Here is a 23366-nt window from a genome sequence, read left to right on the forward strand (position 1 = left end):
CCATTAACAGGGATATTTACCAAGGGTGCACTATTTTCTTTTTACAATGAAAAACAATTATTTTAGATTTCTGTGCCATTTCTCTACTTATTTGAGCGAAATAAGAGAAAACACTTGCTAAGTTCTTTAATTCAACTATCAGATATATTAATGGTCGCCTTATCTTAATAACTCACATTTCAATGAGTTTTTGCATCTCACATACCCCAGTAAACTTGAAATGAAGGATACTACAAAAAAGGCTGCTCCATATCTCGTGAACTTTGCTTAGATATTGAAAGAGATAGACAACTTCAAATTAGATTTTATGACACATTTTATGATATCAATGTTCCATTTGTTAACTTGCCTTTTTCTTAGAAATGACATCTATGTATGTTTTTATGCTTGTGCATGTCCACGCTAAACGGAATATTTTTCTTGCCATGATCCAGCCGTCTTTTCCGCAATTGAGACTAATAAACAATTATGTAGTTGCCATCAGCAACAACATTGGTGCCAAATGTGGAGCAGGATTTCTTGAGGGGCAACAAAAGGGGGGCGTGAAATTCATTGGTTAGTAGTAGTTATAAAAAAGAAGATGTGGTATGATTGCCAATGAGACAACTCTCCACAAGAGACCAAATGACACAAAAATTAACAGGTCACTGTACGGCCTTAATATAGATAGATATTTGCATTTTCTTCGTTGTGGTGCTAGGTATTGACGGTTTGTCTCCGACTTATGATATTTGTATATCCCTTTGGTATCTTTTGTCAATTTTTAGGCCTTTATGGATTTGATTTTGAGAATGTTTGAGGAGACATAATTGTGCAAATATCGTACATATATCTTACGCCTTCCCAGGTGTTTTTCCGTTGGATGTTAGTCTGTGGAGAATAGAAAAAAACTAGAAAAAGGTTCATTTTTAGTGTTTCTTTTTATAAATCCGATCCATTTTTTAAATTCTGTAACAAAATACAAATGTATCCATTCTCCGACTGTCATAATGTATAAATGAAAATTACAACAACCTTTGGATCAAACGGATCAAACGGAGCATCACTCCAAAGGTTTAGCAATTTAATGTAATTTAAGTTTAATCACTTAACCATACGACAATTTAATGTAATTTAAGTTTAATCACTTAACCATACGACAATTTAATGTGATAGAAGTTTAATCACTTAACCATACGATAATTTAATGTGATTTAAGATTAGTCACTTAACCATACGACATTTTAATATTTGATTTAATTTATGATGACTGTTAAATAATTGTAATTTATATGCAAGTAGCATTACATGTTATATTCATTTTGTGAAAGAAAATCATGATTAGGTTACATATTTTTGAAACTTGCAAAATAGGCAAATGCGTATATAGTTTTACTTTCTCACCTAGTCATAATATCCTAAGCCTAAACACAAGAATGAAACATGCATTTAATTGTAGTACATGCACGAGAAATAAGAAGAAATAATCTTTTACCGATGTTACGATTTTGTCAATATACAAAACAAGATAAAGAACATGAGGGAATCGCATTTACTCCAACCGGACTTGGTTCCTATTATCCTTGCACCACCCAGCTGAAAAATCACGACGTAGTCAAGATATAATATTGCGGAAGAGGACACAATCTATAAATATTAACGATAAGAAAACAGATCTGGATAGTTATGATCTAAGGCATCAAAAACATGTCTCAAGTGAGCTCAAACATATGCATTTTCTATAGATCAACCAATTTTGTAGGACTGGAGAAAACTCGAAAGACCAGGTGAAAACGATAGCTTTAAATATCAGGCGGATGAAAATATGTTTTGGCAATACTGGTTTTGAAGTTAGTCAAATGCTTGTTAGCGTCTCAATGAGTGCATACATCTAATATATCCAAGTGAACTTGAGATTAAGGATACTACCGAAGATCTTGATCTTTTCCTCGATATTGAAACATATCGACGAATTTAAACTAGAGTCTATGACAAACGTGATGATTTTAAATTCTACTTTTACTTTTTATGGGCATTAAGTTTTGCCCTTGTCCGTCTGTACGTCCGTACGTCCCAATATTGGTTTCCGTTCTCTAACTTCAGTTTGCCTCAACCAAATGTTATGAAACTTATAAACAATGCTTATTACCACAAAAAAACAGATCGAGTTTGAATTGTGGTGGCGTCACTATTACTGTTCTAGAGTTATGTCCCTTTACAAATGGAAAAATTGCTGAATTTTTCGTTTCCGTTCTCTAGCTTTAGTTTGCCTCAACCAAATGTTATGAAACTTATACACAATACTTATTACCACAAAACACCAATCAAGTTTGTATTTTGGTGGCGTCACTTTTATCGTTTTAGAGTAATGCCCATTTACAAATGGAAAAATTGCTGAAATATTCGTTTCTGTTCTCTTACTTTAGTTTGCCTCAACTAAATGTTATGAAACGTATACAAAATGCTTATTACCACAAAATACAGATCAAGTTTGAATTTTGGTAGCTTCACTTTTAACAGTTCTTGAGTTATGTCCCTTTATAACGTTATATGCAAGCGGGGGCATCATCTGTGTCCCATGGACACATTCCCCATTTATTTTTATCAATTTCTCTGTAGCGTTCACATATTTTAGTTAATACGTTCCGCTTGTTCATGTATCACACTATACGGAATTCATGTACAGGATTATGCTCCTTACGGACGCAACTAGTGAGTCTTATGTAGACAACCTCGTGTCTGGCGTACACAATTATAAGCCTGATACCTTTGATGAGTATTTACACAAAAACGGCTTCAACAAAGTTATGAGGAAGAACGACTGAAATCAAAACAGCTAGTTACCATCACGATTTGGTTGACCGATACAATGTGTCAATGTCTTATCTCTTCACACGGGCTAAGATCTTTAGATACCAGTAAAGTCGTCGTACCTGTGGTTTTGCCGCTTATGTCCTATTCCTAATTGTGACATTTCTACATATTTGGATTCGCATTGTGCCTGATGCATGGAGATTGCTTTGACGACATAGCAGGTCTCACTCCTTTTGGGTTTTCTGCGATACAGAAAATACTCTTTCAAATCGATTTAGGAAAAAAAATAAACTACTCTCGTCTTGATTTGATAAAAAAATAAAGTTTATTTCATTAAAATAATGTTTATAATGCATGCTTTATTTATAGAATATAGAAGTAAACATGACATGGGTAGTATTTAAATGGAAATTCTATTCTTTAGTTCATATTTCGTAGAAATGTTTAAATCACTAAAATGCACAGTATTTAAATCATAATCACTCTAAATGAATTATGTTTTGCCTTTTACTTTATATTATATGCTATTCGGGATCTTCAAAGGGGATATGGGCGCATTCCCTATCAGTGGTTTGTATCTCCTGAACCGCAAGGCGAAGGGGGTGTAGGGAGTTGACAGGAATTTATATGTGCCCACATCCCCGATGAAACCCGAATAACAATTATTCTATGCTGGAGTGTCTTAATTTCAACACTAATAACCTTTTATCTTTGTTTTCCTTCAGAGGGTATATGGGCTTATACCCCTGTTTATGTAACCAATCAGATTGCTGGATTATTCAGTATGATATAAAACCAGTGTATAAGGAAATTCATTGCTAATGGTTATCCTTCTACAAAATCTATTAGGATAAAATATGAAATATTATGTACTTCTGAATATGCACCTTTCAGGTAGATCTATCCAGAAGTCGAGTTATGTATATAAATGTTATCTATTTGATAAAATCTACGTGACGTCTCTGCTCTTGTTTCTGTATTCACCTTGACTTTTTTGATTATGTCATCAGTCTCTTGAAGGATATTTTACCGACTGTAGCTTTGAGTTGGTCTGTTATTTGTACATGTACATTATTAAATCAATATTTTGGGAAATAACGTCACAATAATGTCAAAAAAAGGCAACAGTAGTATACCGCTGTTCGAAATTCATAAATCGATTGAGAAATAAAATCCGGGTTACAAACTAAAACTGAGGGAAACACATTAAATATAAGAGGAGATTTACGACACAACAGAAACACAACATTAAAATGTAACACACACAGAAACGAACTATAATATAACAATGGCCATTTTCCTGACTTGGTACAGGGCATTTTAAGAAAAAAATGGTGGGTTGAACCTGGTTTTGTGGCTAGCCAAACCTCCCGCTTTTATGACAATGTTAAATGTATCATTAAAATGACAAAATTACATGACAGGACTAAAATAAACAACAATTTATAGTTAACCGATGTTCATATTTCATAAATCGATGAATTAATTAAAAAGACAAATCGAGATAACAATCAAAAAGTGAGTGAATCGCATGCATACCGAAATGAGAGACCGCGTATGTTGACAGGAAAAGCGTCAGCAATGCATGGAACACCCACCATGCAAAAAAAAAAGTAAAACAACAAAAATACCGAGCTTTAATGGAAATTCAAAACGGAAAGTCCTTTATAAAATGGAAAAATAAAAATCTGAAACAGCTGAAAACGAATAGAAAACAACTGTCATATTCCTTACTAGGTACAGGCATTTACTTATGTAGCATATGGTGGATTAAACCTGGTTATATAGCTAGCTAAACCTCTCGCTTGTTCCACACTCTGTGAAATGTCACAATCGGGAATAGGACACAATCTGTAAAATCACAGATTAGATGACTGTTCTGGTATATAAAGATCGGAGACTGCAAAAACATGTCAGTATTGAGTTGATATTGCTGGGTCTTTCAAGTTCTCCACGAAACCGTTTTTTGAATTATTAATATCAATTCTATCAGTAATAAAAGTCGGCCTTCAAAGTTATTGTGATACTACATATTCTAGAGGTGGAGTGAATCAGATGTGGATACTAAACAATTCCAAAGATCTTTTAGAGTACATACAATTTATGACTCTTTCATCTTGTAATAGTATTAAACATTTGATTTTTCTACACTTAACACATTTATTCCCCATTCCAAATTAAAATACAAATTAAAAGAGTTGGTCCTGCTTTGTTTCATAAAAAAGAATGGCCAACGTAGATACAAGTATCTTGTCTTAAAAATCGTACAAATCGTACTTTATAAAAACTCACTCTGATTCAAACAAAAAATTCACTTGATTTCTTGATTAAGAAAATATTTGTTACGTTTGGAGAACTTGCTTTCATCAAACAATCGGCATTCCCGTGGGAACCAACTTTGCTCTTCTTGCCGAGTTGTTCCTTTATTCATATGAGGGTGACTTCATGCAGGAACGTCTTAGGAAGAAAGAAAGAAGTAAGCAGTATCCTTTAACTTTACATTCCGCTAAATAGATGATGTTCTCTAAAAAAAATTTGGCGACTATGTTGAACGCATCTATCCCATTGAACTTGAGATAAAGGATACAACAGATACAGTGAAGTCTCATATCTTGACTAACATCTAGAAATTGACATTGAGGGTCGGTTGAAAATACAACTTTACGACAAAAGAGATCATTTTAGCTTCCCAATTGTGAACTTTCCATTTATATGTAGAAACATTCCTGCATACGGAGTATATATCTCCCAGTTTTTACAATATTCCAGGGCTTGTTTTTCCTATCATGATTTCCTTTATAGAGGGTTGCTGCTCACAAGGAAGCTATTAAAACAAGAGTTCCAAGTGGTGAAGTTGAAATCATCCTTTCGTAAATTTTACGGACGCCATCACGAGTTGGTTGACCGTTATAGAATATCCGTTTCACAGATGACAGCGGATATGTTCCAATTGTCGTAACTACAATCCCGTCCCCCATTGTTCCCCGAATGTGACCTACCGAATTAGACTTATTACCGGATTTGTTCTAACACGAGCAACACGACGGATGCCACATGTGGAGCAGGATCTGCTTACCTTTCCGGAGCACCTGAGATCTCACCCAGTTTTTGGTGGGGTTCGTGTTGCCCAGTTTTTGGTTTTCTATGTTGTGTTCTGTTGTTTGTCTGTTTTTTTAGTCAAGGGGTTATGAGTTTGAATGTCCCTTTGGTATCTTTTACCACCCTTTTGAGACACAGGCATATCGTATCAATAAACCAATTCGTGATGGTGACCGTGAGTTTTATAAAATTTCGATTTCAGTCGTTCCTCCACTCTATTGGAACAGTTTTTATGTAACGAGTATACCCGTGCCAATTTAGTCCTTATAGACTAACAAAAAAATGCATGAGAGAAAAGTATAATTTGAGATATGTACACGGTGTACGATGCAGCAGAGATAATTTTTAATTAATGACGTTTGTCAAAAAATCTAGTAATTGTCTGTGTCAATATCGAGGAAAATATCAAGAATCAATGTATACCTTCTACTGTTGGTAGTATTTTTAATCTCAGTTCATTTCTATATGGGATACAATGCCTGTACCAAAAAGTAAAAAAAAACCAAAAATACCAAACTCAAAGGAAAATTCAAAATGGAAAGTCTATTATCAAATGGCAAAATTAAAAGCTCAAACACATTAAACGAATGGAAAATAATGGCAACTGTAGTATACCGCTGTTCAATAGTCATAATTCGATTAAGCAAAAACAAATCCGGTTAACAAACAAAAACAGAGGGAAACACATCTACTATAAACAACTGTCATATTCCTGACTTGGAACAAGCATTTCCTTATGTAGAAAATGGTGGATTAAACCTGGTTTTATAGCTAGCTAAACTTCTCACTTGTATGACAGTCGCATGAAATTCCATTATATTGACAACAATATGTGAACAAAACAAACATACATAATAGGTAAAAATGTCAAAAATAGGGGTACAGCAATCAACATTGTGTTATAATCTTAATCACTATAAAACAAACAAATATGTCAACAAAGAAAAGCAAAATGGCATATAGACAAAGCACATAAGAAAAATTATAGACAAGAATACAAAAAATGACGATAGCACAATAACACAATTGCTGGATGTATAAATACCGAGCCACGCTAAGAGGATATTACCAAAAATTTACTAATCAAAAGTAAAGTAAATAATTTACAAATACAAATAAAAGAACAATATAACACGTACTGTAAACCAACTAATTTTTCGCGGGCGATTTATTTTCGCGACTTCCGCGAGTAGAAAAATAATGCGAATATAAATCGTCGCGAATGTGTAAAACTTGGATTTTTCCATATTTAACTACATCAAGTAAATTGTAAAGTCGCGAAATAAAATCGCCGCGAAATGGGATAGAAAGAGATAATCACGAAATAAAGTATTCGCGAAAATAAGTAGGTTTACAGTAATTAAGATGATAGAGGTTGCACTTTGTAAATACAGCTGTTTCTCAAACCACGCCTCTTTTGGGGAGATATTTAATATTCATAGGTATGTTAATTTGTTAACGTACTGGTTCCCATTGATGATCTCTGTGTTTCATCTCATAGAGACATCACTTGGGAATGTAACCAGTATAGATAAACATGGTAGCGGCTAAATTTTAATTCTTAGGAGGTCCAAAAATGGAGGTAAGGGTAGTATAGAATTTTAGTATAAGTTTAAACTCTTAGAAGTTCAGGGCATATAAATGTTGAAAATATGCCGCACAGCCCTATATTTTGACCTTTGAATAAAATAGTAGTGCATATAAACTTTCCGTTCTGGGATATTATTTTTCACGAAACTTCATAGTAAAAGTGTCACAGTTTTAGCCGCAAAGGGAGTTCCTATGGGAAATTGCATTGTCTGTATTTACAGAATTGCAACCTATATAGGGTTAAAAAATAGAACATACAGAATTTCACAAAATCTGGTTTATCTCAGAGATTTTAAAGAATTTAACTCAAATATGAAGTTTTATAAATATTTCATGAAGATTGAGAAAATCCTGGGCCTTAACTATGATGACTCAGCATAAATTCACAGTTTACAGTATGCATGGTTTACTTAAAGCCCTGAATTCAAAATAAATTCATAATATATGCCTATTTGTAATTTAAATTGTTTAGAAGTGCTTATATTTACTCTTCGCAGTAATTGCAACTCATTGATCCTTCCTAAATATTTCTGGTGGGGTGTTTTTGTCCTGTCGATAACCCAAAAGTAAGCCGTAACGCCTAAATGTGCTTTTTTGTGACTGCGGCATAAAAAAGTACAAGCTAGAATTACAAAAAGACCTCAGTAAAACTTACAATAGTGTGTTCTATCCTAAATATGTAGTAAATATTTCACATTGCTAGAAACAGGGAAAAAAAATTAGGAAATGTGAGGCCCCAGGGGCAAAAAACAGAGGAAAATGCCTACCCCTGAGTCATAAAACAGATAATTTAACTTGTAAATGCTATGATTTTTTTATTTCAAAGGTCTTTTATAAAGTAAACAATAACTGTGCTAGGAAGTTATGCAAAAATCAGATGTAAGCAGTCATTTCAATCAAACTTTTAGTGAATTTATGCACCAGACTGATATCTTCATAAATACAACTTTTGCAAATATGCCTTTGTTTAAACACTTCTAGGACATATATTAACTAACTTATGTTAGATATATGGTTAGGGATGATACTGTTGTGACAAGAATTCTAAACTGACCATTTGAGGCAGAAATTGTGAACTTTCATTGACAAATAGGCATACAGTAAGATGTGGACTGGAGACACAGGCAGGATTGGATACTTTGTATAATCTTGAATGTTGGAATGCTTAACTACTAAACAATACATTTATAGTATTCTAAAATGCTTTCAATTTGTTATCAGAATAGTTTCAAACAGGTTTTAGACAGTTCATGTCAGAAAACATGCACATAGGGTAAGCTGGCAATAATTAGAGTCTTGTTTTCAAAATCTTTAAAAAATTGAAACAGGGGTAGGGGTATAAAATGTACTGTAAAAGGAGACTTAGAGTATATCCAGTGATTTCTTTAAGGCTATAATTCTGATAAATAAGTATTGTTGTGAGAAAAAGTGTTTTTAGAGAGTTTTCTATTTGAATAAATGTTTGTATAGGTTGCACTTTGTAAATACAGCTGTTTCTCAAACCACGCCTCTTTTGGGGAGATATTTAATATTCATAGGTATGTTAATTTGTTAACGTACTGGTTCCCATTGATGATCTCTGTGTTTCATCTCATAGAGACATCACTTGGGAATGTAACCAGTATAGATAAACATGGTAGCGGCTAAATTTTAATTCTTAGGAGGTCCAAAAATGGAGGTAAGGGTAGTATAGAATTTTAGTATAAGTTTAAACTCTTAGAAGTTCAGGGCATATAAATGTTGAAAATATGCCGCACAGCCCTATATTTTGACCTTTGAATAAAATAGTAGTGCATATAAACTTTCCGTTCTGGGATATTATTTTTCACGAAACTTCATAGTAAAAGTGTCACAGTTTTAGCCGCAAAGGGAGTTCCTATGGGAAATTGCATTGTCTGTATTTACAGAATTGCAACCTAGACAACGTCAGTACCCTACTCAGTAATCTATACTAGCTAATCAAGTCACGAAGATGAAAGTTGTTTTCCATTCGTTTGCTGTGTTTGAGCTTTTGATGTTGCCATTTTATAAAGGACTTTCCGTTTTGAATTTCCCTTGGAGTTCGATATTTTTGTTATTTTACTATGTTTTCGTTTTAGCTTGATTAAAATATCCAATCACGTTTACTATGGATACTATTTTATTTAACGCTATTTTGTCCCAGGTTGGAGTTATCTTTTTGACATTGTTCTACAACTTTTTTTTCATTAATATTATATTTATATTGTGTCATAATAAAACTTATTCGTTATGGGTATGGTTACCTGTTTTTGTTTATATGTCTTTTATATAGATTAAACTGTTGGTTTTCCTGTTTGAATTGTTTTACACTAGTCATTTTGGGGCTCTTTATAGCTTGCTGTTCGGTGTGAGCCAATGCTCCATGTTCAAGGCCGTACTTTGACCTATAATTGTTTACTTTTTACACATTGTGACTTGGATTGATTTGCACTCATACCACATCTTCTTTTTTATAATGAAACAAACACAAAATAAAGATAATATTGATGTCATCGAACTTTGATTCGTAAAACTGAAAACTTAAATGTCTCTAGCGAGTATACATTACTAGTTCTGTTTTTTATATAAATAGTAACACTTTCAGAAAAATGCGAGTATGATCATCTAAAGATTAAAAATTTATTACCTTTTAATTCTTATGTTTATCTATATCTGTACCTTATTGATACATTCAACTTCCTACTAACGATTGCTTGCAATCAGCAAAAAATGATAAACTGTATATACCTCGTAACAATGATATCAGTTTAATAAACATTAAATGGAAAACTATTTATTATTAGGAGATAAGGCTACACTACAATGATATAACAAAGATGACATGCATATCAGGAGACCCTTACCCTAGTATTTTTATCTTGATTTGTCTCGATTTATCGATTTATAAGATTTTAAGTGTTTCACAGATAATTATCTAGATGTCTACCTAGCATTGTTTCGATATTAAAGTACAAACGCGTAGAATGATTTTAGTAGCTATTGTTAAGTAAATACAACACTTGTTGACTTACAATAAAAATATTTTGATTGTGTTTTTATTACGTGTGCTATGTTTGATCGTCTTCAGTGTTTTTTTTAACATAATTTTTTAATTTAATTTAAAATATTCAATATACAGTTGGTTTTGAGAGATAAGTACCTTGAATGTGCATGAGATGAAAACGAGGTGAAACACACCAAAGGGATATTTAAGTCATAATTCGGAAACAAACTGGTAATGCCATGGCAAAAACAAAAATCAACGATCAAAAGACAAACAACAGTATAAAAACACAACATAGAAAACTAAAGACTGAACAACACGAACCCCACCAAAAATGGGGTGATGTATCTATTCATTTGACAAAGACACTTCGTACACATGAAAACATTATAGAAAAATGAATTGTCCTTTAACTGCTGTTATCGCATCAAACAGTTATGCTTTTTTTTTGTTACTTATGAATGACATGTCTTATGTGTTCAGCTAATAATTTTCATTTTAATAAGTAAGATTATCTGAAATTAAAACAATTATTGTGATGTTCATACACAATTCATACTGAACCTTCTCAAAGACAAAAAGAAAAGCAATCTTTCAAAGTTATTTATTTCACTTTGAGATATATTGATGATGTCCCGTGACTTCAGGGAGAGATTTCATCTCATATATCCCAGTAAACTTGAGAATGAAGATACTACCTTCTACCCAAACCAGAAGGTCTGCTTCGTATCTTGAAGTGATATCCATAGAAAACTCAGGTCACTCACACAGCAGACAAAACAGATACGTTTAGCTTTCCTATTATAAACATTCCATTTTCTATGCAGCAACATTCCAGTAGTGCATTCATACTGATCCGAATATTCCAGAACTATTCGTTCCTATTATGATTTTGGAGACAGAGAGTTTCAAAAAAGCTATTGTACAAAGGGTTTATAATGGTAAAGGTGAATTCCTTCGACAGTTTTACAGACGCTATTATGTTTTGATTTACTGTTTTTGAATATCTGTGTCAAACCCTCGATATTGCCGGGATGTTTGTTACTAATTATAAAATTTTCTGTGTAGGTTTTTAAAGATTGTCATATGATATCAGCTTGTCGTCGACTTATGATATTTGAATATCTCTTTGGTATCTTCTGTCTCTTTGTTTTGCCCTCACTGTGTCTTGCTTAGAGAAAGACGTTGAGACAAAAACTTACAGTCATAATTACTGTTTCTTTATCTTACTTTATTTTTCAACAAAAATATAAACCAGTGCAAAAACCAAAATCAAAAAAAAAAAAAAAAAAAAAAAAAATTATTATTGTTTTCTTTCTTCAAAAAGTTTGAATCAATAGATAATATTTCATTGAAATCTCTTATTAAAGTATTTCAGCTTTTAACTTTATATTTCAACGAAGATATAAACCAGTGTATATACATATAAATTGATAATGGTTACATAATGTATCATGGGTACAATCATAAAACTTTACGTCTCACCGATTCTTCAATTTTCATCAGGAAAATCTACCCAAGGGGTATATAAGAACAATAGAAAATGGGGACTGGATATGAATGTTGTTTATACCATAAAATCGATGAGACTTCTCTGCTCATATTTCTGTATCCACTTTGTTTGATTATGTCATCAGTCTCTTATTTTTAGCTACCGTAACGTTGAGTTGGTCTATAATTTAAGCATACACAACAGAAAGATTTCTTTATCAAATAACTTCTTTTGTAATTTACCTTAATTTATGGGAAAAAAGTAATTTGTTTTGTAATTTAAGAATTAAATTATAAAGTAGATCGACACTTTAAGTATTTACAGTATTATTCACATATTCCTTATCAAGTGCGTGTAATGCAAAAAATACATTCATTAACAATCTAATTTAAAGACATTTATAATAATCGGGGGAGAGAGAGAGAGAGAGAGAAAGAGAGAGAGAGAGCTAGTTCTAATTGGATTAGTATACACAAACTGTGTTAGTTATTTAGTCGTGCGTTTGATTTTGTCAGGTTTTATGGACTTCTAGTACAGCAGTCTATATAAGACTCATCAATGGCGCTATGATCAAAAGTTTGCTAAGACAAATATTACTCTGAAGAAGAGCATTAAAAACCGACAATTCCGAAAAGTTGTGCCAAATACAACCAAGGCAATCTATACCTGGAGGTAGAAAACCTTAGTTTTGAATATTCGAATATTTTTGTATTATATTCAGTCAACCAAAAATAAGCAGGGTGGATAGAAAACACCTGGATCAAAATTTACAAGGTAAGATAGAGGATAGACAACATCTAGACCAAAATGGACGGGGTGGATAGAGGATAGCCACCATCTGGATCAAAATTGACAAGGTGGATAGAGGATAGACAACATCTGGATAAAAATAGACAGGATGGATAGAGGATATATAGCATCTGGATCAAAGTAGAAAGCTAACATCTGAACAAAAAACGCAGGAAACGTAGATTCACATTCCTTGTTCTAGGTCTTAAAAATCTAGTAAAAAACAACACTAATTCCCACAACAAACACACATATCTCAATTTTCTTCGTTCTAATGAGTACGATAAACAAAAAAAATGTTTCCTAATGTCATAAACATAAAAATGCTGGACTTTTTGATCGTAAACATATTTGATGAGTTTTGTGGTTGGATATTTCAACAGACAGTCGGTGTTCCAATAGGAACTAATAGTGCACCACTACTGGCTGACTTATTTTTTGTACTCATATGAAGCAGATGTCAGCTCAAAGACCAATAAAAAAAGGCTGTTGCAAAGTTGTTTTCTTTCACTTTCCGATATATTGATGATGTTCAGTCACCAAATAACCTACATTTCAATGAATGCTTACATCTCAAATATCCTAGTGAATTTGAGTTAAGAGAACTAACGAGGGTAGAAGGTCTGATTCATGTCTTTTTATTCTTTCCTCGATACGGAAACAGATGGAAAGTTTCAAATTAGAACCTACAATGAACGTTTTGACATCTTCTTCAACTTCCAATTTCTCAGCAGAAACATACCCCCTGCTACATCGTATGGCATTTACATATATCCGTTGATACTATGCTCATACTATTCGGACTTCGTTATCAGGGATGTTTTAAACAAAAACTGCTCGATGAGTTATGAGGAAGAACGACTGAAATCGACAATACATAGTTGAACGGTCACCATGACGAAATGGTTGTTCGGTACGATTTATCCATGTCGCAACTCAATAGCGACATTTTTTCACGTTCTTAAATTTTATATCTATTGTATTTTTGTTTTAATAGATATAAGAAGATGTGGTATGAGTACCAATGAGACAACTCTCCATCCAAGTCAAAATTTATAACAGTAAACCATTATAGGTCAAAGTGCGGTCTTCAACACGGAGCCTTGGCTCACACCGAACAGCAAGCTATAAAGGGCCCCCAAAATTACTAGTGTAAAACCATTCAAACGGGAAAACAAACGGTCTAATCTATATAAAAAACGAGAAACGAGAAACACTAATGAACCACATCAACAAACGACAACTACTGAACATAAGATTCCTGACTTAGGACAGGTGCAAACAAATGCAGCGGGTTTAAACGTTTAAATGGTACCAAACCTTCACCCTATCTGAAACAATAGTGTAACATCACAACATAAAAAGACACATTACAAAATATCAATTGAAATGGCTTAACTCAATCAAAAGACATATTAAAACCAGTGAACATACACTGAACAAATAAATTTGATATATGATACAATGTAAATACAAAATAAATAAACTTAGGGAAGAATAATTAAAGTAACATGTTATACCGCTGTGAAATGTTAAACAATTTAAGAAAAACAATATGCTTGAACAAAAATATCAGCCATTTGCAATTACTTTAAACACAGGTAAATGAAAATAATTTTGTTGTTAGGTATACGTGTACAGTTCAAATGGAGAAAGGAAATATTTTTACAAAATAAATAATTTTAATGTTCATAGTACGAAGAAGTGAAAATTTATAGTAATACCAAACACTTATTTAAGCTGGTATAAAGACCAGATATAACCCTGAATAACATTAAATAACAAAAAAGCAATACAATTAGTATCAACAGGTCAAAGAAACAAGAAAGTTCGATTTGAGAGTACTCGCAGTTACTGACAGCTAGTTAAAAGCCAAAAAAGTTTTTATGGCGATGTTTATTTTGTGCTCCTTTCTCTTATATAATATACAATATATATGTTATAAAATTTCATTATACCTAAGTAATTACCCTTACTTTATAAACGTCAATGTATATAACGACACTTGTTACCACACGGATAGAAAATCACGAGGATGACTTTTAAATCATGTGACTTGTGTTATCTGTTTTAAATGAATAACACAATCGGGAATAGGAGACGATCGATAAATGTACATATCAGATGACCAGTCTGTTATCTAAAGATATAAGACCGCGAAAACATGCCACTAGTAAAATAAGACAAATAAACATCGTAATTGTTATTTAATTCGTGGTATATTTTTTATTTTTATCTGAGACAAAGGCATCATTTCTTTAAATGTTTCTGCATAAAGTCCAGTTGTAAATAAAAGAGAATTTTTCAAACTAACAAAGTAGCAATAATAAATGGTAAATTGTAAAGGACCAGAAAAAATGTCAAAAAAGACATAAAGAAAGACAAATGTTGGGATTCGAAAAGTTAAACTGAATGGTGAGTGTAATTCTTGTGTGATATATCTTCCTATAAAACGCACATTCTGACTTGATTAAAATTTAGGTTCATAGAAAGTCTAGATAGTTGATGTCAAACAGTTCCCTCTTCTTTTCATTACGAAAGGGACATACTCACTAATTTTAATACCATGAAAAATTGCATAAAAAAGAGGTTGAAAACACTAAAATCATTGAATTAATTTATCATCTTTCAGTGTGTATTACTTGAATTGGGTTCAGAGCACAGTTTTCGATCCCCAAGGGTATTAAAACCCTTGTTTTTAGTTTTATGCCTGATATGTTTTTTTTTATACTACTTTTAGGGAAATTTAAATTTGCATCGTACAAAAAAGTAAAATATGTAAATAAGATTATTCTCTCGATGCAAAATGTTGTTCTTCAGCTGGATTGGGCGTCCGGTTTGGTCATGTTTAATTGTTTGACATACAGCACCACAGAGGAAAAAAATATTTTATGCATATTTTGCTTGAAATTAATATGGAATCTTACAGTGGTACACGTAAGCCATTTTCAAATGATTTCTACAGTTTGTTTTATCGTTGTATAAAAACTGTTCCAAGTTAGGATAATGGCTATAAATTAAACTGTTTGAATTTCATCAAATTATGCCATTACAAACCTTTAAAAATTTCTAATCGCCAAAGGTTTGCTGAAAGTTGAAGGCAAGCGATAATTGTTGACTTTATTGTCCCTTGTCCTTTGGTTGTTGTTACATTGTCAATCATAACTCATCTCTTTTTTGTCCCTTGTCCTTTGTTTGTTGTCACATTATCAATCATAACTCATCTCTTTATTTTTAGATTGATAACTTGATCGATTTGATATTGTTTCAAAGTATATTTAACTGGGTACAGGCATATCAGTTAATGAATTTTTGTGCACTTTATGTATCAAATATCAAAAAAGAGGATCGATTTTATACTAATAAATGTAAATGTGTATAGTTATACACAATATTTTTCTGTATTCTTAAAGAAAAAAAATATTATTCTTAATATGAATAGAACTCATCTTTGTTATTATAAGCAAGAACATTTACTTTAGAAAAAATTCAAAATAATACGAGAAGTTACTAACTAGATAATAACAAAATAATTCGTTTAAATATTTAAATTATTCTACAAAATAAATATTGACGAATTCAAAAAGATTGTGACATCAAAAGACATGGCACGAATTCAAGTATTTATTAGTTTAGGTAACTTAACACCAGACATCGATTGAATATAACTAATGCGTCTTTAACAAGGGTAATATTAATTTGATAGATATAGTCAAACTGCCAAGTTTAAACAAAAGCCAAATAACTATAAAAACCGGAAACAAACTCAAGGTTGTAATTTTGAACTTTCTTTTATTCATGTGAATATGAAGTATTTTTTTAACAGTGAATATATGGCACGTATTTCTTCATATGTTAGAGACGCGTACCATGTCAAAGCTCCCTGTTTCAATTCTTTTGGAGTTGATGCGATTCCCTCATTTTTTTGTTTGGTACTTTGATTTGTATTTTCAATCAACTATCGGTTCTCCTATTGTCCTTTTCTAGATTTAGATATATCATTTTTACACTGGAAACTCTACACCACAATTAACGACAAAAGGAACAATTTTTCTTTCCCTATTGTTATTTTCCTTTATTGGTTTGTGATGTTCCTTTGGCATCATCTTACGATGATTATATATCACAACTTGTTCGCTATGACCGTGTTTGAAGTGACGTTTTGGAATTCAATGAACGTAATCTATTTATAACTGGAAAATTATTAAGACAGGGATTTCGTTACCACACATTGCTTAAAACGTTTACCAAATTCATCCATTGATACAAAGATGTAGTTTGGAAGTTTGGCTGTACATGTAGAAAACTTGTTTAAAACGGGATAGCACATCCTAATTTTTACGGAGATATTGTTTACTGAGCCCTGAAATTTAGATACGATCCGGGTAAACTTATCGATCCTTTAAATATACTTATGCTAAAAGATTACCGATTCAGCACTGTAATTAGATCTTTGAATGTTGTTTTATTGGTATAAATATTGATTTTGTTATCAGTAAGTAAGCAATGAACGAGGTTGTAAAATGTGGTAAATGCTTTTTTGTGCTTCTTTGTTAAATATTTGTTTGTTTTTGTTGTGATTAAGATTGTGACACGGTGTTGACTGCTGTACCCCTATTTTGACATTTTTACTTATTATGTCTGTTTGTTTTATTCACGCATCGTTGTCAATATAATGGAATTTGATGCGACTGTCATACAAGTGAGAGGTTTAGCGCTATAAAACCAGGTTCAATCCACCATTTTCTACATAAAAAAATGCCTGTACCAGGTCAGGAATATGACAGTTGTTGTCCATTCGTTTGATGTGTTTGTGCTTTTGATTTTTCCATTTGATTAGGGACTTTCCGTTTTGAATTTTCCTCGGAGTTCAGTATTTTTGCGATTTAACTTTTTAAAACCAAAATGAAATTATTGTAATATACATATACAGAACTAGCAGCTGTTTGTAACTGCGAGTACTCTCAGATCTGTACTTAGTGTCTGTTTTGTTAGGGATGAGGGATGGATAAATAACCTGCCACATCCGGTCTGTGTTTTTGTTTCTTGTCTTTCTGTTTTGTATCTATCTGATGAGGTAAGCCTCTTTTTACTGATTTTTAAAGTTTGTTCATATGTTGTGCTGTCCCAGGTTAGGGAGAGAGTTGGGCGCCCGCAAACATTAAAAAACCCTGCCACATTCTGTATGTGCCTGTCCCAAATCAGAAGCCTGTAACTCTATTTGTCGTTTGTTGCTATATATCATATTTGTTTTTCTTTCATTGTTTTGTACATAAATCAAGCTGTTAGTTTTATCGTTGAAATTGTTTTACATTTGTCTTTTCGGGGTCTTTTATAGCTGACTATGCGGTATGGGTTTAGCTCCTTGTTGAAGGCCATACGGTAACCTATAGTTGTTAACTTTTATGTCATTTGGAATTGGTCTCTGGTGGGGAATTGTCTCATTGGAAACCATACCACATCTTCATAATTTATATTGTTGTCTACATTGTATTGTTTTCTTCCATTAACGTTCGAGTCTATCCTTTGTTTGAAAAAAAAGTTTTTTAATATCAAAATTTTATTTTTCAAAACTTTACAATGACCGATAGTTTACGCATTTATTTATGTCTTGTGGTTCGATATGAGTCAATTTGTGATGTCTTGTGGTTCGATATGAGTCAATTTGTAATGTCTTGTGGTTCGATATGAGTCAATTTGTAATGTATTGTGGTTCGATATGAGTCAATTTGTAATGTCTTGTGGTTCGATATGAGTCGATTTGTAATGTATTGTGGTTCGATATGAGTCAATTTGTAATGTCTTGTGGTTCGATATGAGTCAATTTGTAATGTCTTGTGGTTCGATATGAGTCAATTTCCGGTCCACTTTTAGGTAACGCCTAATTAATTGATATTTAACATATTACCATATTTTTCCACGAATGTGGCATCACTGAATTTGACTCATCACTGAGTTTTTATTAACATCATGAGGAACACAACAGGTGCCATCATCACCTTAACGTTGGGATTTGTATTGCCTAGTCTTTAGTTTTCTATGTTGTGTTTTGTATACTTTTATTTGTCTTTTGGGCGTTTTTTTCATTTCGACTTATAAGTTTGAATATCCCTTTGGTATCTTTTTTCTCTCTTTTATAGGAGTTACATTACGGGTGTAAAATGTGGTTTATGATCTGCCAACGCCTTTGGAGGTCCAGAACTCATTCCCCGGTTATTTTTGAGACTTTGTATAGTTTTTTTGGTATTTTGTTTGTCATGGAATTGTCAGTTTTTCTTTAACCTGAATGTTTTTATTGCCGCCTTGGTATCTTCCGCCTCCATTTTAATACGACAAACAAAAGTCGAAATCTAAGGTATGATATGATATTACTAGAAAATTTGAAGATATTAACTCTTAATGGTGTGTTTATTGACGATATAATCCTAACAGGATCTATCATTTGAAGATATTGATGTATCATTTGCAGATATGCGTATCATCGAATCATGATGAACCATTTGCAAATATGATCCAATCATAATTTATCATTTGAAGATATTATCCAATCATGTATCATCTGAATATATGATCTATTCATGATGCAATATTACTGTATCATTTTAGAAATTATCCAATCATTCGTTATCATTTGAAGTTATCATCCAATTATAATTTATCGCTGGATGAACGATTCAGAAGCTTTCATATGTTTAGTACTATTCCTGTCCATGCTGGAATATTATATTGGGTCCTCTAATCCACCGTTTTACAATATGATGCATTGTTTGTACAATTTTTAAACGCGTACACCAACACATTGTGACTGGTTAAAATAGTAAACAATAGATATCTAACAAATTGTGTATGGTTTCTATATATATTTTTATTGAAATAACTTCCAATCTTTTAAATTCATTAAAAGAGAAATGCCAATTCCTATCTTATTTTGTCTACATTAATTTCATTCATTCATTATTGTATAAATATGACTTGTGTAATATATATGTAGGACTCGGAGGTGCGATGGGGATGCTGAGGTGCGATGGGGACGCTGAGGTGCGATGGTCACGCTGAAGTGCAATGGTTCGTTCGTTCATATGCGATGGTCTATAATTCGCGTGATGGCTAGTTTGAAATCTACAAATGTTCAAATATTAAGAGAAGTGTTTTTTTTCAAATAGTTACTATATAAATTTGCATTCGTTTTTGTCTATGTATGTGCTTAGTTACATTTGCCTACTAAATTTGAGATCAATCTCTTTGATTTTCTGCATGTGGACATAATTCTGCGTTTTATCTTGGTTCCTCTCATGAATTTCTCGTTTACCGTAATATTATAATACGAAGAGTCTGTCTGCAGACCAGTGTGTATTAAAACAATTCCACGCTTCATCGTACGTGAAAAAGAATCATTAGTTGATTCCGAACAAAAATCCACCCCAGAAGTTAACTTTCCCCTTTCTACATATCACTCCTCGTTTTCCGCAGTATTAAAAAGTTTTAAGCCCCTTAATAACTTTAAAACCCGAAAACAAAACTTCTAACAGAGAAATGGAATTCTACATCGACATGAAAAACATTGAAAATATAGTTTATGTAGTCCATCGCACTTCGGCGTAGCTATCAACAAGATAGCGTCACAAAGCCACCATCGCACTTCAGCGTGATCAAAACACACTTCAGCGTCAAAACATTGTGTGACCATCGCGGTTCGGAGTACCATCGCGGATCAGAGTGCTACTCATATGTAATAAACAGACTGGTAAACAAGTTATTGAAATGAAAAGTCAACAAATATTGTTGTAAAAAGTAGCAAAACTATTATGTGGAGGCCTATCCATCCCTTGGAAAATGGATGTTAAATAATTTACAATGTACAAAATAAATTGTTGAATTAGATTATCGCCAATTCAAATCATAAATGCCTATAGATCTACTTATAAACAATAAACATGGAAACGCTGTTTCTAAGAGTTCTGTCCATTAGTATTATAACAATTATGTGCTTCCCTGAGAAATGAAATTTAAATTGAATGGCAATGCAAATGTATTCGATTGTAAAAAGTTTGACGAGGTTAAACAAATGATGGCATTTGAATGTTCCTTGCTTAAATATGTATGGATTACTTGCATTTTTGCTATGGTCATGTAAATTATTTGAACTTAAATCCTGGTACATATATTTATACCTTTCAAGCAAAAGGCGACATATTTTAATACCCTTTGGAAGGTCTTATTATAATTAAAAGTTGGGAACTTGCCTCGAAAAGTAAAGTTTTTTCCCTCGTTAGTTTTCTAATGGTAGCTTGTTCGCCTCTAGCGCTGTTGAAATTAGGCTTGTTTCCTTACTATCCATTTTTTTCTTCTTCGAAAATAGCTAGGAATCAAAGTAAAAGTAAAGATAATTTGGCTCTGAGTTCGAATAAAGTATTCAAAAAGATTGTAATATCATCAAATTCCCGATATGGGATAAAAACTTTAAACAATACGTCTGAGGATGCCAATCTTGTCTTAAGTTATATTCATTTTCATTAACATGGTGTCCTCCTTTAATAATTTCACACGGTATCGTTTTCTACCTATCATGATATGATAGACATGATTTAAATCAATGCATTTCAACTGGTGCATTATTAGAATTGGCGGGAACGATTTGCTTTAGTTAAAAGTAATCATAGTCAAGATAACAGTATTAGTATTACTTGGCGAAACAAATATAAAGAAGTTGTTTAATTGAACACAGGAGAACAAATGAAAATTTGTAATGACTGTCGCAGTGTAGGGGACATGAATTCATTTATATATATTGACAGTACTTAAAAACCTTTAACATATTTATGATAGGAAACTGTATAAAATTTTAGTTATGCTCATTATATTCCGCACATATAGTGTGTTCAAGTGCGAATGTGTTGTTCAATAGTCCTACTGACACAACCCGAATACTGTTACAGTATTGAATTTTAAAACTACTGTTCAATTTAAGCCAACAGATGTTTACCTCTGTTAAACTGTCATAAATTCTTTCAAAAGACACAAAAGTCCAAACAAAACATGTGGGAATCGCACAAACTCTAAATGAAGCCTAACCGGATGCGTCGATAGAGTAAGCGTCGAATGCTATGTATGCATGCAATACCGGTCATACGATCCTCATTTGAAGTAAAGAATTGTTTTGACTGTTCTATTGGCATCATAGGAGTTTAATGCTGTCATATAAACGGTATTATAAAAAAAACCAGGTCGCCTTTTTATGTTATTGGACTATCCAAAGACAAATCAAAGAAAAAAACCCCATGTATAGATTGTCGTAGCCTTATTTGGCACAGTGTTTTTTTGTTTTTTCTATACTCTTCCAATTTGTATTTGGTTTGACCTTTCAACTGTTTTGATTCGAGCGTCACTGACTTAATGATGTTCGCTACTCTGTTTCAAAATAACAAGCTTTTTAAAAGTCATTTATAAATTGATAGTATATAAATAAAGGAACTAAAAAAGCAGGAAAAAATGAAGGGTCCATGTGCTTGTTTTAGAATAAGCCATTGAAAATTTGGCGGGAAATGATTCTCTCTAGATTTTCATGCATTTAACATTGGCACCTTTTTTCTTTCAAAAACTATGAAAAAATAACAAGGATTTTATAAGATTTTCAAATATGGCTTTGAAAATTATATGTTATAATATTATGAAAAGAAAAGTAGGGGTAAGCGGGCAAAATTTTTAATGGCACTACAGGGATAAAACCAGAGGATTCCGAATATCTGGCAAAAATCCAGAAACAGGAGTAGCGAACATCCTTAATATCATACCTCATCTCCTTATTTTTATAAAGTAAACAAAAATGCCTGGCGTTCAAAGTTATAAGGCTTGTATCTTGATGAGTTTTGTTTTTAAATCAGTGCATTAAAATCTATTTCAGAAGATGTTATTCCATTATCTTCTCTTTCTTGGACTATTAAAATCTTAACAAAATGCACATCAATTATAAAAAATAAAGAAACATTAATTCAAGGTTGTCCTACAAAAAGGAATAACCTATAATCGAAGAGGCAATGTTCTTTTTCATATCAAATACATTCATATTTTCTAGTAATACCAAAATATAAATACAGATAAGTAGGTCGCACTTACGTTAAGTTATTGTTTAATAGAGACAAGGGCCTGTCCATCTTTTTTTATCATAATTATAGATCTGAACCCAATGTTTTTAAAGGTAAAACAAGCTCCCGATCGGCTTTTTTCTACGGGGTTACCTTTGTCACCGTGTTACGAATTATTATTGCAGATTTTTATGCAACTGGAAATTCAGTCATTTGGTTCATTTTACACTGAGTTTGCTTATAGATATATGTCACTGGACGTAAGTAACTTAAGCAGGCTGGCTTTAATATGTTTAAGTATGAACGTTCCTGATGAAGGGTTATCCAGAAAAGCTTTTCTGAAGAAATAAAAATTTAATTATATATGGTTTATCCATTAAATCGATCTTTGTCCTGTTGTTGACTTGACGATCGATTTTTTTTCACAACCGCAATAAATTCATTTAAAACATGCATCTGGAATACAATCTCCTACTTAACATAACTGCTTCACTATGTGCACTTTATGCATTATCTA

Source organism: Mytilus californianus, unplaced genomic scaffold (assembly GCF_021869535.1).
Source record: "Mytilus californianus isolate M0D057914Y unplaced genomic scaffold, xbMytCali1.0.p SCAF_15, whole genome shotgun sequence".
In the NCBI taxonomy this organism is placed as follows: Eukaryota; Metazoa; Mollusca; class Bivalvia; order Mytilida; family Mytilidae; genus Mytilus; species Mytilus californianus.